The 22,662-nt window shown below is 37.1% G+C and overlaps 1 long non-coding RNA gene across 2 annotated transcripts; it reads left to right on the top strand.

Annotated features, from left to right (window-relative positions):
• Window positions 1-847: 847 nt before the first annotated feature.
• Window positions 848-20,345, top strand: LOC143855686 (uncharacterized). 2 transcript variants are annotated; one of them, XR_013238057.1, is made up of 4 exons: window positions 848-1,012; window positions 8,707-8,866; window positions 8,971-9,007; window positions 20,266-20,345. It is a non-coding gene; the product is annotated as an uncharacterized LOC143855686 (long non-coding RNA). The 2 variants fall into 2 exon arrangements; XR_013238058.1 differs by having other exon boundaries at window positions 8,695-8,866.
• The last annotated feature ends 2,317 nt before the right edge of the window (window positions 20,346-22,662 follow it).

Below are 22,662 nucleotides of genomic sequence, written 5' to 3'. Positions count from 1 at the left end.
TGTGCATCTATAGATGTGAGTATTTCCCTCTTTGGTGTAAGAAAATATTAGAGTACGCAGGAGGCTTATATATTCACAGATGTAATGGTCTGACACAAGGAATTTCTGAATTAGCGGGTGATTCTTTGACCTTCAAAAACCTTGAGATTGACTTTTGTCCTCAAGTGGGTTGCATTATAGACAATGGAGCGGTAGGACACGATATTGAGTGGATGCAACTCTCTAATTTACCAAATCTGAAGAAGCTAGTCATGGGACATGGAAGCCTAAGTCTTCGACAACTGAAAATATTGAATATTGGTAGCTGTAAATAGTTGAGTGGTACTCTCTTCTCCTCTAACCTTGTACATCATCTGGATAAGTTGGAGGATCTTTTGATCTATGCATGTGACGAAATTGAGGAAATTATAGAAGAGGGGGAAAACATGCCGGTTCTCAAGAATGCACTTCCAAGTTTACGCAAACTATGTATTCTTGGGTTAAAGGGATTAAGAAGCATTTGTAGTCCGAGGGTATCTTTCACTTCAATGGAAGAGATGGAGATAGATGAATGTCAAAAATTGAAGAAGCTCCCTTCAATTTTGGGAAGATGGTGAGAATACCAAGTCCCTCTTCACCAATGCTTTTGATCCTATACCTACACACTATATATAGAGTGGGAATCTTATTCTTTAGTTCCCCTCTTTGCCCACAATTCCACATGTGTCCCACTATAGTTCCTTTGTCGCACGATTTGCTTCCCATCGAAATTTACGATTCTTTTTTAGGGCATTCTGGCCATTCTACTATTTTTCCCTCAATAAACATCCAAAACTTACTTCTTTTGGCACCAATCCTGTCCCTTCCTCTGAGAGCTTTCTCGTCCTCTCTCTATCTATCTCCACTGCCTACCAATCACACCGTTTTCTTCTACCATCACCTCTTGCACTAAACAGCACAGAGCCTCCTCCCTTCTCTCTCAATCTCTCCTCAATCTCCATGCAGCAAAACGCCACCACACCAAAACCGTAAGGTATGATTCTCTCTTTCCCTCTGTTTGTGGTTTATTTGCTTCATTTTATTGAATTTCAAAGAAAATTACTTTTATTTTATTTGCTTGATTAAATTGAATGTCAATGTAGATTCTCTCTTCATTTAGGTTTTCTCCTCTCCTTCTTCTTAACTTGTTTGGTTAAATTGGATCTGATTATACATGCTCAATGAATTTAGAATCCCATGATTTTCATTTATTTGCTTCGTTAAATTGAATTTCGGTGTAGATCTGGAAGTAATATATGTTAGGAAATAATCCTAACGGTGGATGTGGCTGGACGGTCAAGATCATTTGGTTAGTTAATTACTTTTGTCAAAAGTTATTAATGAAAAGACTTTATGTGAAAAGGTATAAACGTAAAGAGACGTTTGGGGAGAGGGATCGGCGCGATGAGGAGTCACATCTCTTCCCACAAACGCTTATAAAAAAGTACTCTTGGGTCCTATTTGCACACAACGAATTTGTTTCCAAACTTTGAGAATCCACGCTTGAAGAGAAAGGAAACCGGTCCCCATCACCGACTATTGTGTAGCAAAGAGAAACCTTAAGAGAAAGAAAAATAAGATTCATGGCTTCCGGTATGTCTTTTTCTCATTTCAATTTATTCCATATTGTTACATGTGATTTTCTCAATGTTGAATCGCTAAGATCCGTTGCCGGTGTTCATATTGTATCGAACACTTACATGTGGTATCAGAGCCACGGTTCCGGCGAGAAAATGGCGAGAAAATCGCATTAAAAGTAATTGAAATAGGGTTTGTGAAAACTTGTATTTTGAGTGCCGCCATCAATTTTGGAGTCGGATCTATGATTAAATGGCACTGAAACGTTGCTTGTGTTCCCATGAATCCAACGCAACAAACGGTTAGTCGATCCGATGTCTGGATTGCGTTTGGCGGCGATTTAAAGATGAAAATTTTAACTTTTGGGGAAGTTTTGGACCTTGCCGGAAAACAGTGTGCCGCCGGCGACCGGCTTGTCCGACCGGAGATTTTCCGGAGTGGTTGCGAATTTCGTCGAGAGACGAGTCCAACGGCGTATTGTGAGCCTCAATCGGACTTCAAACGAAGCCGCAATAATAAATCGAACTTTGAGTGTTTTTTCGGATTTTGCTGGAATTTTCACTATTTTAATGAAGAAGACGATGAATAGTGTCGGGCTTGGCGGGCCGAACCGGGCCGCGACGTGCTTTTCAATTAAAAAGGGCCCAGTAGACCCTCTAAGCCCACCAGATCGCATGGCCCAACCTGACCTGAACCGGCCCATAGGCCTAAACGGCCCATAGGCCTAAACGGCCCAAATCTGTGTTTGACTCGGTTTGGCCCATTTTTGTGAGATTTTTGGCCAGATTATAGTGGTTCTGAAAGTTTTGCACCATTTTGAATCCATTTTTTGGGTCAGTTTTGGCATCTGGCATCTGTATCATATAGGTATAGTGTTAATTCAAAAACTTTTGATTTTTCAACTTGGTTTTTGAGTCAAATATTTTAGGGTTTTAGCCCAAGTAAAACTGGTTCCGAACGTTTTGCAACCCTTTGAAACCATTTTTGCTATCCATTTTGCCATTTGAGCACTGTATAATACACTTATAGTGTATTTTTAACACTTTTGACTTTATAAATTTGGTTTTGAGTCAAAAGTTTTGGAGTTTTGGGCTCGGATTAGATTGGTTCCTAAGGTTACAGATCGTTCTGGACCTATTTTTGAGGTCATTTTTGGTATTTAAGCACTGTATGATATAGTTACAGTGTAAAATCAAGACTTTTGGTTTTGTAAGTTTGATTTTAAGTCAAATATTTTGGGGTTTTGGACTTGGGTTAGACCATTCCTATGGTTTTAGACCATTATGAACCCGTTTCCAAGGTCTGTTTTGGTGTTCGGAGTCTGGATTTTAAAATTCCAGTGTAATTTTATAACTTTTGGGTTTTTTAAAGTGGGCCTTGAGTTTAATTTTGATTTCAAACTCTTGAAGAATTAACTAAATGCCATGTAGACCCAGTTATGTAAAGTTTTGATGTTGTTTAATGATTAAAACTCAGTCAATGAACACCTTTGGTTTCTAATTCTTAACTTAAGCACCCCTATATGTTGTTTATATGCTTTATGTCTTGCATATAACTTAAGGGTTAAAATGATTAGTTGAAATCATATATGGGACTAAACTTTTAACTTGAATACACATTAGTTCATGCCAGATATGCTTAAAAGCCAAGCTTATGGTTATAATAAACTGATAGTGTGTATTTTCAAATCCTAAAACATTGAATTATGTTTGATCATGGAACTTGAAAGTTGGTTTTGTATACACAAGTTTATTACGTTGTTCATTATTTTTAGTTGAAATTGAATTATATCCTGTTATGATTGGTCACTAAATGAATGAACAAAGAACTGCGATTCCAACTGGGAAACGAAATCGCTTAAGGTTACGTGGTTAATTTTGAGAACAGTGTCGCATACAATGACACATTTATGGACTATGAACCACTTTCAATTGCGACTATTTGTCCAAGAGCAACACTTAGCCCAACGGATGACTGTTGTTTTGCACAAATAGGCGGTGTGAGAGGACTAGGCCTGGGTAACCTGGTTTGGGGTTATACTTCTGCCCAACGGTGATGTGCGCCTCAAGTATAGGGTTATCAGGCCCTAGTTGGTCTCATGGGAGAGCCAATTGTGTGCTGTGGCACGGCCCAACGGACGGCCCACGGTGACACGCCTGGTGTCTCGCCAGAATCACAGTATTGTGATTTCCTGAATTGAAAATCGTTTGTGTGTTGTGGCACGGCCCAACGGACGACCCACAATGACACGTCTGATGTTTCGTCAGGGTCACATTTTTGTGTTTTTTTGTGATTCTGGGCAATCTAACTAATTTTCCCTTAAGATAGATTGATTGAGTATTGTATGTGAGAACCAATTGTGTGCCGTGGCACGGCCCAACGGACGACCACGGTGATACACCGGTGTCTCTTCATAATCATGGTATTGTGTTTTCTAAACTAGAAACCAATTCTGCATCATGGCACGGTCCAATGGACGACCCACGATGGCACATATGGTATCTAATTAGAAGCACACTTATGTATCATCATGATTTTATACATTTTAGTCATTCTTTTCAGTTGGATTGATTAAAATCGTGGATTGAGTTAATTAAACTCCATTTCTGGACTGAATAGGTGTTATAAGAAGTGAGCATGTTTGGAACTGCAAGTCTGTGTCTATGACATTGAAGTTGTTGGTATCTTAGTGTCTTTTCTAGATACCGATTATGTTGAGTACTTTAGTGGGTCAGAAACCTTAGCAAGTGATGGAATAGATCTGCATAATTCAAGACTACAAAAGGCTAGACTATGTATCATTGAATGACAGGCTCACTAAACCCACATCTAAAAGATGCTTATGAATAGTGGGAGTTCAATGTTAGTATCACTCTAGTAGTAATGGTAGACTTCCATTTTTTATGCAATTCGAGATATTTTTAAGACTCGAAAATGCAAAGGAGTTCTTGAATGTAGTTAGTGAATATTTTAGAGGATCATTGGAAGCACTTGTAAATACCCTTATGATGTGTTTTGATAACCTTAAAGTATATTCACCAAAGTTGTAGTTTTGAGTACACTTTGAAAGGCTTTAGATTCAGAACCTTGGTTGTGCTCACTTTCGACACACCTCTTGGTTATTTTAAATGGCAGCATTAGAGTCATGAAGATATAGACTAGTCTTAGCATTATCAATTAAAGAGAGTGAACTTTGTATCAAGTGCCATTATCTTGAATAATAAATGACACATACTTAAAGTATGGATCCCTTAAGTTTGATATGGCCTGGAATTAATACCATATCTTTGTATATTATGATTTCTATTTCGTAAGTACTCCGGAAAAAGATTTGTACATTTAGAATTCTATGTGAGGTCTTGGTGCGAGTTAGGTGCTTAGTAGAGGAGAGTATACCATTATATCGGGAAATAGAATAAAGGTGGCTGTTGAATCCATTATTACTCGCCACTCTTTTCTGAAATTTTGGTTTCATATGAACTAGAAATCTTATTCTAGAAAAACTTGATTCCTTTGGCTATGAATCAAGGTTTGGAAGTATAATGGATTCTCTTTAGTTTTCCATTTCCCATTTAGTGATTTTGGTCCTCTTCAGGGCAATCCTTATTGTCTTGGATTGCACTTCTCTCAAGGTCAGACTTGGCCTACCTTGCATTAGAATAAGATAATCAGTATTGTTAGAAATCGCGTGAACAAGAATTTATCCAATCAGTAGGTTAAGTTTTTTAACCACATATCTGAGGATAGTTGGGTAAAAGAAGAATTCTAGATTCACTTGATTTTATCGATTTAAACAATGATACGGGGTACATTGAAGGAGAAATATACAAAGATTAATCGGTTTAGGGTGTTACCAAGAGTATTGATCTACTAAAGGTCATTCACAATGACATCTTGGATCTTTGGACTCTGACAGTTGGTGGCGGAAGGTGTTACCCTTTTGGTTAAATTTTCTAGCCATATTTAAATGTGTCTCTCTAATCAGAAGTAGAGGCCCTATCTTTGTTTGTGATCTATAAGGTAAGAGTCGAGAATTAACTTGACATAAACGATCAAAACAATAAGGGTCATTTATGCAACTCTCTGTTGCCTAAGATTGTGGGTTAAAACTCTTAAAACACCCATGTATTTTGTGATCCAAGTAAGACTGTGCCTAAGACCCTTTAAGATTTATAGGTCATAAGGAAGCTGAAATTGGGAAACATGCAACTTTGGGTTGTTTACATGAGGCAAAAGTTTATAACCCACGAATATAATGATTAAGCTCTATGACCATAAGTTACAATTTCATAGATTATCTTAAAGTATTTAAAGGTTTTAGGTTCTGTTGATTGACCCATAGTACGTATATTGTCGGGATTAAATGTGCCAAGACTTCTAAAGGATGGTGACCTTAGTGGGAGTGTAGTGTCTTTAGTAAAATCACCTTTAAGGAGAACCAGATTGTAGTACCGGTACTGGTGATCCAAGATAAGGTGGTACCAATGCTCATTGGAACATTAAAAGACACATATAAGTTAACAACCCACATTATAGATGTTTTGGTGGTGACAACTACCGAACAATCCTTGAGGCTAAGGAAAGAGGCACATAGTCTGTAGACTTAGAGATTCTGCTTAAGATTTAGAGCAGACTTCTCGACAATTGTACATAAAGTTTCATCAAGTATTCTCTATGTTAAGTTTTAAGGAATTGTCACTGGATAATGGATATATCTTAAGGTCGGAGGAGTAATATTATTTTCCTCGTGTTATGTGTTGATGGTATACTACTTGCTAGTAGTACTTAGCCATGTTCAATGATATTCATACAAAAGAATTCAGGTGAAGCATCCTACATAATAGGAGTTTAGATTCACCTAGTTGGGACTCGAGGATTGCTGAGATTGCAGAAAGTCTATCTTGGTAAAGTCCTAAGTATTGAACATGGATAAATTACTCAATTTGTAGTGTTCCTATAGTTAAGGGTGATATATTCAGTCAGTTCCAAGGTCCCAGGATCGATTCATTATAGGAGTAGATAAAGAGGTTCCCTAATAGTTCCGCAATTGGGGTCTATTGAATATTTAAATCTGCACCTATCTGTGTATAACCTATATGGTGGGCAAATTTAGAAAGTACCAATGTTATTTATGTATGGATCATTGGAAATTTGCCAAAAGGTTATATATTGTCTGTAAAGGACTAAAGGTTTAATGCTCACATAAAGTAAATGAGATAACCCTAGTGTGATTGGTTAATCTAATTCCGACTGTTGTCGGAACACCTAGAGTTCTGCTCTAATATATTTTGCAGAAAGTCCTAAATCGTGGAAGAATGTCAAATTGACACTCAGTTGCTTCCACCTTGGGTACGGAGTTTATTGTGTACTTCAAGGCCTTGTACTATGCCTTGAAGTCGCGGAATTTTATCTCAGGGTTTTATCTTCTTGATAGTCGACAAGTTACTGGGAATGTATTGTGATAATTCCGCTGCGGTTTTACAATTCCAAGAACGACAAATCAAGTAATGTGGTCAATGTATTGACATATTGTCGTGAGGAAGTTCAGAATCAGTGTGTATCTGAAGATTACATAAGCACCGCACTTATGTTGGCAGATCCTTTGACTGAGGGCTTGTCACCAAAGCTCTTCAGAGAGCATGTAGCGCGCATAAGGTTGGTTGACACTTTTGATAGCCTATGACAGTGGGAGTCTGCATTAGGTATTGAGATACACTGTTGTGATCACATTTTATTTTATGATTCTGATATATATTATTTTCTACCGCTCCATTTTGTGCACATTACGTAAATGGATTGTGAGTAAGAGGTAGAATGTCTGTAGACTATTTTGGACCATGTTTACATCTTATGCATGTATGCTTTTACATTCATGTTAGTAAGAATTACTAATAATATAATCATGGGGTAGGCTATTGGGTAGAGTTGGTGACCCAATGGTTACATGGTTTATTGTTGGTAGTTTTTGCTAAACGGAATGTTGGGTTTATTATCTAACTAATTTAAAGTTATGATCCTTATGTTTGGCTCAAAGATCTTGCTAGCCAAGTGGGAAAATGTTAGGAAATAATCCTAACGGTGGATGTGGCTTTTGCAAGATCGACGGTCAAGATCATTTGGTTAGTTAATTACTTTTGTGAAAAGTTATTAATGAAAAGACTTTATGTGAAAAGGTATAAATGTAAAGAGACGTTTGGGGAGAGGGATCGGCACGATGAGGAGTCGCATCTCTTCCCACAAACGCTTATAAAAAGTACTCTTGGGTCCTATTTGCACACAACGAATTTGTTTCCAAACTTTGAGAATCCACGCTTGAAGAGAAAGGAAACCGGTCCCCATCACCGACTATTGTGTAGCAAAGAGAAACCTTAAGAGAAAGAAAAATAAGATTCATGGCTTCCGGTATGTCTTTTTCTCATTTCAATTTATTCCATATTGTTACATGTGATTTTCTCAATGTTGAATCGCTAAGATCCGTTGCCGGTGTTCATATTGTATCGAACACTTACATTATATACATGTTTGTGGAGTTCCGAGTCGAGTCAATGCATTTTTAAACATTGGGCCACACGTACCAGATCCTTAATTTCAGCTATGAAATTTTGAAGTCTCCATGATCCTTCGTGCTGTCCGTGGCTCATACTATTGTATTTGCTGAGTCCCCCTCAATGATAAGTGGCTTAGATACCTTACCCTAACACCATTTTTAGCCGAATAGCAAACCCTAACCTCGGCTTCGTTTGCGTCTCATATTCCAGCTGGCCCTGAGTCCGTACCGCTAGAATGCCTAACCACTCCATCAATCTGGCCTTTCCTGGATTACTTAGAGAACTCCCATCGAAATTTCATTTTAACCATCCCGTCGGTGGAGGCTCCCATTTTGGAGTAATTTTAACCACAAGCTTTCTCTCCCATACAACAACATTCTAGTTTCTCAGTATATCCCTAATTCCATATGCAATTTTCATACGACCTTTCACCCAAGTAATCAGTTTGATCGTAACATCAGTTTGAGGCCGATCCACGCACTTTTGTTTCTCACCCGAACATTTGTTCTATAAACTGATTTTTTTTTAAGACACTAAGGATGTCTTATAGTTAAAAGTGCAGATAAATGGAGTCCTAATGCGATGCCATTTTGAGCTGAAATCTTTCCCACCTTCATCAAAGTTGATATCAGAGTTCACGCTGACAAGCCAAGCAGTGCCTCTGTGTTTCACCGGCTTCACTTTCAAAACCCATTGGCGCACTAGATTTGAAAAGATTCAAGGTGTATATAATTTCACCTGTTATTTATTGTGGGTGGGTCACTGTAATAATTTTATTAATTAAATTGAATACCAACTTATTTTTTTGCTTCAATGCTTCATGCAGGTTTTTGAAGACAGATATCGTAATTTCTGCGATCCAGGTAATCATTGTTGATGTAATGACATTGATGGCATTATAAAATACATGAATACTTTACCAAGGAATACTTTGTATCGGTCTCCCAATTTATATTTGGACACATTTCAGCCTAATTTACATGTTTATCTTAGCTTTCTTTCTGTGTCATACTCTTCATAAGTAGGCGAATGAGTTCTATACGCTCACTTTTCTTGGTTTGGGGCTGCTTTTCATGCATGTTCTTACAATACAGGATGACTTTCAAAATTTAGAATGACAATAGCCAATTTTAATTGTAAGCATTTCCTTTAAGTAATTTATGAAAAGGTCATGTATCATAAAATGATCTCTCCAATCTGCTTATAGAAAGATCAAATAGGTGTAACATTTGGAGAAGCATAACAGATGGTGCTCATCGCCGAAATAGTGATAATTAGTTGAACGTATATTGTATTGTAACAGTTTGCATCTCACTCCCCCAAGATGTTAGAGATTTTGCAAAATGATATCGGAAAATCAAGTGAATTTTTCACAAGTTTTATTTAAAATAGAAAACAATTTTAAGACAGGGCCGGTCGACCGGGGTATCCCGGGCAACTGCGGATTGTAACTTGGAAACTTAAACAATTTCCAGAAAGGTATGGGCGGGCGATTGCGGAAAGCTCGATCGACCGCGGTTCTTTGGATCATGAAAAATAAAATGGACAGAAGCAAGCCGGCGGGCGACTGCGAACGTTCGAAAAACTATCCGTTGGGAGAAAATTGACTTGGCTTTTCACTTCCGTTTTTCAACATTTCTTCATGTCTTTTGCTTCCCAACAGTCATGGATGTTTTTCAAATACAAATGACACTTTGTGGATGATCCAAGACTCATAAATCACAAAAAGGTGTGATCGAATGGTCATTATTCAAACCAATCCAAGAGATGTCTTGAAGGGATGTTTACCTTCAATGAATAGACATCTAATGCTCTATAAAGGAGTAAAATGTATCTTTTCAAAATGTGAAAAACAGTTATTGCTGTACTTTCTTTTAATCTCTCAAGCAATCTCTCACTCCATTTTGTATTCTAGATATTTCGCTCTTAAAACAGTACACTAATAATTATTTTCTGCAGAAACAGTTTTAGTGCTTTTCTCAAAGGCTTGAATTTCTGTAAAAGGTGTTTTGGGTTTGATTCCGCTTGTGCAAAGCGTCATCAAACAATTGTAGGATTGTCCTACAAGGCTTCATTGTATCTTGGAGGCAATTCGCGGATCCCCTTTGCACACAACTGGTGGGGGCGAATATTGTCTTATGGAAAGCGACATCTCGCCTTGAAGCATCTCATTCTTTTCTAATTCTCCTCATCTCCAAATCAGTACATTCTCCAACAATCTTAAGACAATATTCTGTTTGTGAAATCTTCATGGCACAATCTACGAAGCAAATTACGCAAGACTTTGTGAAACTGGAACGTTTCAACAAAGGAAATTTCAAAAGATGGCAGAAGAAAGTTCACTTTATTTTGACCACTTTGAGACTCTCAAAGTGGTGTATGTCTTAACTACACCTAAACCGGCGATTGGGGAAAACGAGACACTCGCTCAAACCCGTAGAAGGAGGAAGTGGGATCAAGAATATTATCTTTGCGAAGGACACATCCTCAATGCCATGACCGATGAACTCTTCGACATCTATCAAGGAACGGAATCGGCAAGTGCACTTTGGACGGCTTTGGAGACGAAATATCTTGCTGAGAATGCCGGCGCCAAGAAGTTTGTAAATTATAAAATGACATATGATAAGTTTGTAGCAGATCAAATCCATGAGATCCAACATATCATTAGTCAAGTTCATCAACAAGGGGTAAATCTTGATGATTCAATCATCATACCCTCAATTATTAACAAATTGCCGCCATCTTGGAAAGACTTTAGGAAAAGTCTTAAACATAAAAGAGATGAGATGTCTCTTGAAGATTTGATTCAAACCCTCCAAGTTGAGGAAGAATCAAGGCTTCGAGACAATAAAGAAGATATAACATTCTCTAAAGTACATGTGGTGGAAAATGTCAATATGGTAAATGCCCCTACTGCTCCTACTACTCAACCTTGGAAAGGTAATCAGAAGAGGAAACCGCATCAAGGCAATGGTTCTGAAAAGAACAAGAAGTGCAAAGTCGCTTGTTTCCAGTGTGAAAAAATGGGTCACAACAAAAAGGAGGGTCGATAGAAAAGTCGAACACTCAAGGAACCAAGGGTGGAAACAAAGAAAAATATGTTGCCATGATATCCGAGGCCAATTTCCTCGAAGGTGAAGATGCGTGGTGGATTGACTCGGGTGCTACAAAGCATGTTTGCAAAGACAGAAGCGTATTCTCGACTTATGTACCGGTCGAGGATGGGAGTGTTCTCTACATGAGAAACTCTTCAATTGCTGAAGTCAAAGGCAAAGGGAAAGTGGATCTCGAATTTACTTCCGGAAAAATCCTCACTCTTACTGATGTGTACCATGTACCGGAAGTTAGAAGAAATCTTGTATATGGTAGCCTTCTTAATAAGAATGCCTTTAAACTTGTATTTGAATCCAACAAGTTTGTACTTTCCAAGGGTGGGACTTTTGTAGGGAAGGGTTATATGTACGAGGGTATGTTTAAGATGAATATCAATAAAGTTAATGTTTCAGTTTATATGGTTGACTCTCTTTCTTTATGGCATGATAGATTAGGACATGTTAATCTTAGAAAAATGCATGATATGGTAAAATTAGAATTAATCCCTAAATATGATGAAAACATGGTAGATAAATGTAAGATATCCATGCAAACTAAAATAACTACAAAGCCATTTCCTAGTGTAGAAAGATCTACTACTTTATTACAATTAATACATAGTAATGTGTGTGATTTACATGGGACTCCGATAAGAGGGGGCTAAAGATATTTTGTGACATTCATTGATGATTTCTCAAAATACTATTATGTATATCTGTTAGGCCATAAAGATGAAGTTTTAAATAAGTTTAAGACTTATAAAATAGAAGTAGAAAATTAATGTGAAATTAAGATAAAGTGTATTAGATCTGATAGAGGAGAGGAATACCAATTCCCTGAATTTTGAGATAATATATGAGTATTCAGCCCCTTATACACCACAACAAAATGGTGTGGCTGAAAGAAAGAATAGGACTATAATGGAAATGGTTAATTCCATGTTAGTCAATTCTGGTTTAAATAAGGGTTTTTGGGGTGAAGCCTTATTAACGGCTTGTCACATCCTAAATAGAATACCTAATAAGAAGACTCATGTAACCCCCTATGAACTTTGAAAAAAGAGAAAACCTAACTTAAGTTATCTTAAAGTTTGGGGTTGTAGAGCAATTGTTCAAGTACCCAAACCTACGAAAAGAAAGTTGGGTGAAAGAGGCATTGGATGCATATTCCTTGGATATGCAAATCATAGTAAAACCTATAGGTTCTTAGTTATAGATTCTAATGACTTAGTAGATATGAATTCCATTATTGATTCTAGGGATGCCACCTTCTTTGAAAACAGGTTCTCATCCATTCCTAAATTAATGAATGCATACCCACCTATAAAGTCTTCATTAGAGCCTCAAGAGGAAACAAATGAGGTACCAAATGAAATCAGAAGAAGTAAAAGAGATAGAAGAGATAAAAGCTTTGGTCCTGACTTTATAGTCTATGTTGTAAAATGATCAAGAAATAAGGTTAAAACTCTACTATGATAGATCTAAAAGTAGAATCTGATCCTAAGACTTATAAGGAAGCCATTAAATCTCAAGATGCAGCCCTTTGGAAAGAGGCCATCAATGATGAAATGGATTCCATCATGGGTAATAAAACCTGGAAATTAGTTTATTTACCTCCTGGATCAAAACGCATAGGTTGTAAGTGGATCTTCAGGAAGAAGATGAAAGTAGATGGAACCATAGAAAAGTTTAAGGCTAGATTAGTAGCTAAAGGCTTTTCACAAAAGGCAGGTATAGACTACTTTGATACTTGTGCTCCAGTTGTTAGGATCTCAACAATTAGAGTCCTAATTGCTCTTGCATCCATATACAAGCTTCACATTCACCAAATGGATGTTAAAACAGTGTTCTTGAATGGTGAATTTGATGAAGAAGTATACATGGATCAACCAAAAGGTTTTATTTTACCTGGTCAAGAACATAAAGTATGTAAGTTAGTTAAGTCCTTATATGAACTTAAACAAGCTCATAAATAATGGCATGAGAGATTTGACAAGGTGTTAATATGAGATGGTTTTAAGATACACGAATCTCACAAATGTGTATATAGCAAGTATAAAGATGAAAAATGTGTCATTATATATTTATATGTAGATGATATGTTAATCTTTGGTAGTGATATGGATATTATCACAAGAACTAAAGAATTTGTCTTTAAATTTTGATATGAAAAGACATGGGTATTGCAGATGTGATTCTAGGTATTAGAATCATAAGAAAAAGTAGTAACTTTATTCTTTCTCAGTCTCATTATATTGGAAAAGTACTTAGAAAATTTGATCACTTTGAATGCACACCAGTTTCTACACTTTTTTATTCAAGTCTAAGGTTATATCCTAATACTGGTAGGTCTATATCTCAACTAAAGTATGCTAATGTCATAGGAAGTCTGATGTATGCTATGACATGTACTAGACCTGACATAGCATTCGCAGTTGAAAAATTAAGTAGATTTACTAGTAATCCTAGTAATGCTCATTGGAATGCTATAAATAGGATATTAAAATATTTAAAAGGCACTATAGACTGGATTGTCATATAGTGGGTATCCTTTAGTGTTAGAAGGATACATAGATGCCAGTTGGTTAACGGAGCATGTTGATCATTCATTAATGAGTGGATGGATTTTCACTCTTGGTGGGGGAGCTATCTCTTGGGATTCTAAGAAGCAAACCTGCATAACTACTTCCAACATGGAAGCAGAGTTTATTGCATTAGTTTCTGGTTGTAAAGAGGCAGAGTGACTGAGGAATTTGCTAATAAAAATTCATATTTGGCCTAAACCTAAGCCATCGATATATGTGCATTGTGATAGTCAGGCCACACTATCAAGGGCATATAACCATGTGTACAATGGTAAGTCCAGGCATATTGGACTTAGGCATAGTGTTATTAAGTAGTTACTTACTGATGGAGTAGTAACTATAGATTATAAAAGATCAAGCCAAAACTTGGCTGATCCATTAACAAAAGGACTTGAAAGAGATTTGGTGTTAAAGACATCAATGGGGATGAGTCTAAAGCCAATAACCAATGGTCACCAACTGAAATTCCAAGGGTAGGCCCAATTGACAACAATGAGGAGGTAAAACTAGGTTCCTAACAAGTTTCAACCTTTTGAAAACTTCAAACCCAGTTTTGAAGATTAAGAGATCAAGAATGAAATTTAAGCACACAAGTTAAATCCTAAGTGCAATGCAAATTTAAAGCAAGAGATTAAGAGAGAGTGCACCCGAGATTTAAAGTGGTTCGGTCCTTCAAACGTGAGGCCTACTCCACTCCACCAACCAAACCCGTTGATGGCTTCACTATTTGATCTTCTTAACTTAGGCGAAGATCGGTGCCGATTACAAATTCCAATCGCCTTTAACCTTTGTGGCAATTCTCACCACGGAGAGTGGGCTCCGCTTCTCCGAACACTCGCCCGTATACAATCTCTTGATAAAGAAAGAAAGAACAAAAAATCTCTCACAAGGGTTTACAAACTTTGAATAAGATGTACAACTTTGAGCCTATGATCTAAATCCTAATCTTAGAGGATGAGAGGCATAAACAAGCTTTGATTCACTCTTAGGATATTCAAGTAGAGTTTTTGAGTGTTAGGATTGATCATTGGGATGTTTAGAATACCCATATATATAAGAAAAACCAAATATGACCGTTTGGGGGCATTGTGGTAATTCCTGCAAAAATTCCCAACGGCTATAATTCTTATCGTTATAGTGGTCTCGGAGTTCTGAGGATTTCTCTCGGAGTTCCGGGAATACAAACAGAAGTTAGAAAAATTCTACTGGACTAAATCTCAGAGCTCCGAGGAATCTCTCGGAGTTCCGAGCTCGGAGCTCCGAGAATTCTCTCGGAGTTCCGAGAAGCCTATCAGCAGCAGATTTTCAATTCTGTTTCTTGGGCTTCCAACTCTACACCAAGTTGGGATTGCTATGAGGGTTCCAAAGTGTTGGAACACCACAAGAACAATCTCTTAAACATTTAGGGTGTGTGAGATTAACTTAATTTAAGCCTCTAAACACCTAACCTAGGATTGGATCTTATACATTCTAACATGACTTTGATCTTCAATGTGATTCTTCAAGTCTTCATTCGTCTTGGATCTCCGATGTCTTTGGCCTTCCTAATGTGGTCCAATGAGAACTTCTTGGCCTCAATCCAAGCAATCTTGTCTTAGCACAATTATAATCTGCAACTTGGATAAACAAACACAATAGTGATCTTAAATCACTTGTGTATTGGAATCATCAAAAGAAGATGGGAATGCCAAGGTGAGAACCATTGGGCTTACAATCTCCCCCTTTTTGATGATGACAAGCATAAGAGGATTTTCAATAAAAGCACACATATATTTTCTTACACTAGATTTCTCTCCCCCTTTGGCATCTATAAAAAAGATGGGGTATAAGAAAATCAAAGGGATAAAATTTTCAATTTTAAGCTCCCCCTTTTTCAAGGAAAAAGACAAACAAAGAACTCCCCTATTTAGAGTTTTTATTCAACACAAGAGGGGATTTTTAATTAATCTTAAAAAGATTTTCAAGTTTAAGAGCAAGCCCCTAATCTAAAAACACATATGAAGAGAATCATATGGGGGCTTTGGGAACCCAAGCTTTCTTGGTTCCACCATAATCCCTTATTTTAGATGCACATTGAAATTGGTAATGACCATTGATTCCACAATAATGGCATCTAACATGAGGGTTAGATAGACTAGTCCTATCATAAAATGCATGATTAGGTCTATGACTCCTTCTTCAAGATTATGTCAATAATTTTATCTCCATTTAGGAAACCATGGAGACATAATCTTAACCTTTCATTTTCATTATGAAGATGGGTTATTTGATTTTGAAATCATTAGTGTCATCTTCATAAGATTTGGAAGAGCTTGCCACATTTTAAAGTTTAACAATTTGGCAAGTTTTCTCATCCAAACAACCCTTAAGGGTTTTAATCTCAAGTTTAAAATTTTCAATTTGTGCTTGAGATTTGGATATGGAAGAGGATGACTCATTTTTCAAAATATTAAGTTCATTTTCTAATTTAGAAATAGATTTTTTAAGAACTTTATTTTTTGAAATTTGAGAATGCAAGGTTATGCATAATTCATCATAAGATATTCTTTCACTATAACTACTTGATGAATTACAAGAGGGATTTGAATTTACCTCATCTTCATGGGTGAATGCCATGAAGCAAAGATCATCCTTATTACCTTCCCCTTCACTTGAGCTTTTGCCCGACGTGCTTAAAGCATCCCAAGCGCCGACGAGACCCTTATGCTTCTTCCAATCTTTATTCTTTCCCTTGTACTTTGAGAAAGATGACTTGAGAAGTGGACACTCCGGTCTTTTGTGTCCCGTCTTCTTGCAATTGTAACACCTTATTCCTCCTTCTACTTCACTTTCTTCTTTCTTCTTCTTTTTATCTTTTTTATGCTTCTTTTTCCACAAGCTTTTAAATTTTCTTAAAGCTTCTTCTTCATCACTATCCACCTCACTTGATGATGAGTCCATCTTTGAGACCTTTAGAGCTAGAGATCGGCTTTTTTTTTTCTTTCTCTTTCGGCTTCTTCTCTTCTTGACGGCTAGTGAGGAGCATCTCATGAGTGATAAGAGATCCTACAAGCTCCTCCATAGTAAGCGTCTTGAGATCCTTTGATTCTTGAATGGCGGTGACTTTTGGATCCCAATGTGGAGGAAGTGACCTAAGCAACTTACTCACAAGCTCATCAGTAGGATAAGATTTACCAAGATTTGCTAATTCATTTGAAATTTTAGAAAATCGGGTATACATTTCGGAAATACTTTCATTTTGACCCATTCTAAACATTTCATATTGCTCTTTAACAAGTTTATTTTGTAATCCTTGACTTGTGATGTTCCCTCATAGGTAACGGCAAGTGTATCCCAAATAACCTTGGCGGAATAAAAAAGAGCTACTCTATTAAACTCCTCCGTAGATAGGGCGCAAAACAAAGAATTTATAGCTTTGTAATTTAAATTTGCATGCCTTTTCTCTACGACATTCCATTCTTCAAATGGCTTGGAAGGCAAAGTGTATCCATTTTCTACAATGTGCCAAAGTTCCACATCTATCGAAAGAAGATAGATGCGCATCCTTGTCTTCCAATGTCCATAGTTGGACCCATCAAAGAAAGGAGGTCCAGTTGTGGAATGACCTTCCGGAAGTCCGGTTCCATTTATGTTTGTCATTTCACAATTAAAAGGTTGCCAATGATCTTATGATCTTTCCCTTGTTAAAATTTAAAAAAAATTTACCAAGAAAAGAAAATCTTTTAAGAGCCAAGGCTCTTATACCAAGTGAAATTCCAAGGGTAGGCCTAATTGACAACAATGAGGAGGTAAAATTAGGTTCCCAACAAGTTTTAACATTTTGAAAACTTCAAACCCAATTTTGAAGATTAAGAGATCAAGAATGAAATTTAAGCACACAAGTTAAATCCTAAGTGCAATGCAAATTTAAAGCAAGAGATTAAGAGAGAGTGCACCCGAGATTTAAAGTGGTTCGGTCCTCCAAACGTGAGGCCTACTCCACTCCACCAACCAAACCTGTTGATGGCTTCACTATTTGATCTTCTTAACTTCAGCGAAGATCGGTGCAGATTACAAATTCCAATCGCCTTTAACCTTGGTGGCAATCCTCACCACGGAGAGTGGGCTCCGCTTCTCCGAACACTTGCCGGTATACAATCTCTTGATAAAGAAAGAAAGAGCAAAAAATCCCTCACAAGGGTTTACAAACTTTGAATAAGATGTACAACTTTGAGCCTATGATCCAAATCCTAATCTTAGAGGATGAGAGGCATAAACAAGCTTTGATTCACTCTTAGGATATTCAAGTAGAGTTTTTGAGTGTTAGGATTGATCATTGGGATGTTTAGAATACCCATAAAAATAAGAAAAACCAATATGACCGTTTGGGGGCATTGTGGTAATTCCTGCAAAAATTCCCAACGGCTATAATTTTTACAGTTATAGTGGTTTCGGAGTTCTGAGAATTTCTCTCGGAGTTCCGGGAATATAAACAGAAGTTAGAAAAATTCTACTGGACCAAATCTCAGAGCTCCGAGGAATCTCTCGGAGTTCCGAGAAGCCTCTCAGCAGCAGATTTTCAATTATGTTTCTTGGGCTTCCAACTCTACACCAAGTTGGGATTGCTATGAGGGTTCCAAAGTGTTGGAACACCACAAGGACAATCTTTTAAACATTTAGGGTGTGTGAGATTAACTTAATTTATGCCTCTAAACACCTAACCTAGGATTGGATCTTATACATTCTAACATGACTTTGATCTTCAATGCGATTCTTCAAGTCTTCATTCGTTTTAGATCTCCGATGTCTTTGGCCTTCCTAATGTGGTCCAATGAGAACTTCTTGGCCTCAATCCAAGCAATCTTGTCTTAGCACAATTATAATCTGCAACTTGGATAAACAAACACATTAGTGATCTTAAATCACTTGTGTATTGGAATCATCAAAAGAAGATGGGAATGCGAAGGTGAGAACCATTGGGCTTACACCAACGATGGAAACTCAACTCAACGTTTGAAGAGACATCAAGTCTTGAGTTCAATGACTCGAAATACAACATATGGAGTGACTGCAAGCACTATAATATATAGTATTATCATCCCAAGGTAAAGTGCTTGGTACCTGTAATGTTTACAAGGGTAAAGAAGAGCAAATGGGCTCTTAATGGATTTAGAACATAATGTTGCAGTGTTTTAGTTATAGGGACACTCTTAATAAGTCTACCTATGTGAATGTGGAAGTGGTGCTGCTTCCTATGAGACTTGGCTAGTCTCTAGTGCATTCATGAAACCGACATACAGACACAAGGCCAATATATGTGTCGGTTTTTAGAAACTACCTATAAAGATGAAATCTTATGTGTGAAGATATGTCCGGTTAGCGGAATAGAATAGCTAGTCCAAAGATACATCTACTATGCAATTCTGGCTAACTTTGATGTGCTATCACTAAGTGAAGGTTCAAATTGTAAGATACCTTCATTTATGCATAAATTTCCAAGCCTGATGAGGAAAATATTTTCATTTTGAAAATGGTGGGGTATTGTTAGAGATTTTGCAAAATTATATTGGAAAATCAAGTGAATTTTTCACAAGTTTTATATAAAATAGAAAACAATTTTAAGACAGGGCCGGTCGACCGGGGTATCCCGGGCGACAGCAGATTGTAACCTGGAAACTTAAACAATTTCCAGAAAGGTATGGTCGCGGTTCTTTGGATCATAAAAAATAAAATGGACAGAAGCATGCCGGCGGGTGACCGCAGAAGCTCGGTCGACCGCGGACGTTCAAAAAGCTATCCGTTGGGAGAAAATTGACATGGTTTTTCACTTCCGTTTTTCAACATTTCTTCATGTCTTTTGCTTCCCAACAATCATTGATGTTTTTCAAACACAAAGAACACAAGACTCATAAATCACAAAGAGGTGATATCGAATGGTCATTATTCAAACCAATCCAAGAGATGTCTTGAAGGGATGTTTACCTTTAATGAATAGACATCTAATGCTCTATAAAGGAGTAGAAATCTGTCTTTTCGAAATGCGAAAAATAGTTATTGCTGTACTTTCTTTTATTCTCTCAAGCAATCTCTCACTCCATTTTGTATTCTAGATATTTTGTTCTTAAAACAGTACACTAATAACTGTTTTCTGCAGAAACAGTTTTAGTGGTTTTCTTAAAGGCTTGAAGTTCTGTAAAAGGTGTTTTGGGTTTGATTCCGCTTGTGCAAAGCGTCATCAAACAATTGTAGGATTGTCCTACAAGGCTTCATTGTATCTTGGAGGCAATTCGCGGATCCCCTTTGCACACAACTGGTGGGGGCGATTATTGTCTTAAGGAAAGCGACATCGCGCCTTGAAAAGTTATTGCTATGGTCATTTCTCATATTGATTAGGATTGTCTAATTGTTATTGCTATGGCCATTTCTCATATTAATTCTATATCTTTTTTTTCGGAATGGTAGCCAATTTGATTGAAAAAACAAGGACCGGGATGGCCAGAACACAGAAAAGCAAATACAATAATGATAGAAAAGACAAGCAATCAAGGGGGACTCATAAAGTGCAAGAGCTTCTTTAGAGACACCTTCCCTAGAAAGGTTATCGGCTACCCCATTGGTAGAGCGACCAATATGTTTTAGAACAATACAAGCATTTCATCAAAGAGGTGATCAAATCTTCAAGGAGGATTTCGTGAACCCTATGAGGCAACGGATAACATTAATCCCCTTCTACTTCCACTTTATCCATTTGGTTTTTAGTCAGCAACTTTAGACCTTGGTGGACAGCACGGACCTCGGCCCCTGTAGCATTAGCCACTCAATTCGACCTGCAAATGCCCGAATCACTTCCCAAAGCTCATTCCGCAAGACATCTGAGATTCTATATTTATTTTTTCCCTTAGCCATACTTTTTCTCTTTTTCTGGGAGGAGTTCAAGGATGAGGAGAAGGTTGACGTGAAGTCATTCGACATCTGAAATTTCATCTGAAACTGGTCTTTGCTCTGTGAATTATTGATTATTTTGATTCAACTGTGACTATCTGAGGTTATTTTTTTGTTACTGTTATGGACTGCTGAGTTATGCCCCATTTGAATTTTCAACCCATTTTTTTAGGCTAACTTGGGGTTGAATCTGTGATGTCAATATTACCACCGTACTGTTTCCTAGGGCATTGTTGGGTCCACCACACTATGTTAGCGCAATCTGGATTATTCATGTGAACACTTTCTAAACTGCCTCTGTTACCTCCAGAATTTGTATGGGTCAGGATTTGTAACCATGTTTTGATATATGTACGAATTCATATTGTCTTTTATTATTTAAAGAGCTCTTAAAGGTTATTAGTTCCCAAAAAGCTCTCAGAAGCCAATTATAAAAGAAAAGACTAGCTGGGTTTCTGCAATTATTAAAACATGGTTATGCTGATATCATTTTCCTTTTTTTAATAAAATCCATACTTCTTACCCCCAAGAAAAGAAAATGAACTATTATGGGCCTTGATCCGAGGAAAAATTTAAGGGAAAAAACAAGTCCGGGTCTAGTAGGGTTGAAATTTTCTTTGATATATACACGAATTCATCTTGTCTTGTATTATTTCAAGTGCTCTCAAAGGTTATTAGTTCCCAAAAAGCTCTCACAAGCCAATTATAAAAGAAAAGACTAGCTGGGTTTGTGCAATTATTAAACCATGGTTATGCTGATATCATTTCACATTTTTTTAATAAAATCCATACTTCTTACCCCAAGAAAAGAAAATGAACTATTATAAACCTTGATCCGCGGAAAATTTTAAGGGAAAAAACAAGTCAGGGTCTAGCAGGGTTGAAAATTTCGATTTTGAAGAAAAGGAAATACATAAAAAATGATTTAGATGTACACTGGAGACCTCATTTTCTAGGAAATACTTCTCCTAAGAAACTTTTTTCCACCATATAGATGGCCCCTAAGACTCCATCCGGAAAGAGCTACCCCACGTCCGACCCCATAAACGGTGAAAAACAATGGGAAAAGTCTCTAGTCAAAATACAATTTATTTTGGATACCGATATTGGCACTAACTTGTTTTAATTATTGCACAAACTCAACGTGTCTTTTCTTTTTAAAGGACTTCGAGAGCTTTTTGGGAACCGTAATATTTCCAGATGCAAGATTTGCGACCGATTAAAGAGAGAGATTCAAGATAGAGGCCTGTAGAGGCTTACCTTTGACAGCTGTTTTAATAATAAAAGACAAGATGAGTTAGTGCTTTATCAAAACATGGTAGTGCTGGACTTTATTTTTTTAGCCATTTCTCACCCTCTCCTCACTAACACCCTCTCATGTCTCTCCTTCTCCCGGCCTCCCTGCCATGCTCACCACTTGATAAACTAATATTTTCCTTGAAAAGAAATTCATAGTAGCCAAACTTGGCCTTGCTTGCAAATTACTCTCAGCAATTGATAAACTAATATTCCTTGAAAAGAAAGTCATGGTTGCCAAAGAAATTCACAACTCCACATGGGATTTCTTTTCTTTTCCACTCTATTGACTTCTTCTTTGTCTTGTTGTATCTAAAAAACTACCACTAGTTTTTTGGGTTGCGGGTGCATATGGATTTTTAATAGAAAGGAGTTGTTGGAGATAACACCTTCCTTGGTCTCTAGTGGAGGCCGTGGAAGACCTAAGTCATGGGAAGGCAAGAGACTGAAGCATTATCTTATGGTTTTTTATGGGGAAAAGATTTTCTAATAAAAATATTTATTAAGAAAAAGCGAATGACGATGAAAAGAAATGCTTAGTATATATTATGCTACTTATATTAGCACCATCATATTTTTATAATTGTGCAAACTCATCACGAAATTTCGGCCGAAATTCAG

This window comes from Tasmannia lanceolata, unplaced genomic scaffold, assembly GCF_043159265.1.
Source record: "Tasmannia lanceolata isolate RefF3 unplaced genomic scaffold, GAP_Taslan_0.1 ptg000023l, whole genome shotgun sequence".
In the NCBI taxonomy this organism is placed as follows: Eukaryota; Viridiplantae; Streptophyta; class Magnoliopsida; order Canellales; family Winteraceae; genus Tasmannia; species Tasmannia lanceolata.
Note: the sequence above shows the minus strand (reverse complement) of the source record. Positions and strands in the feature narration are given on the sequence as shown.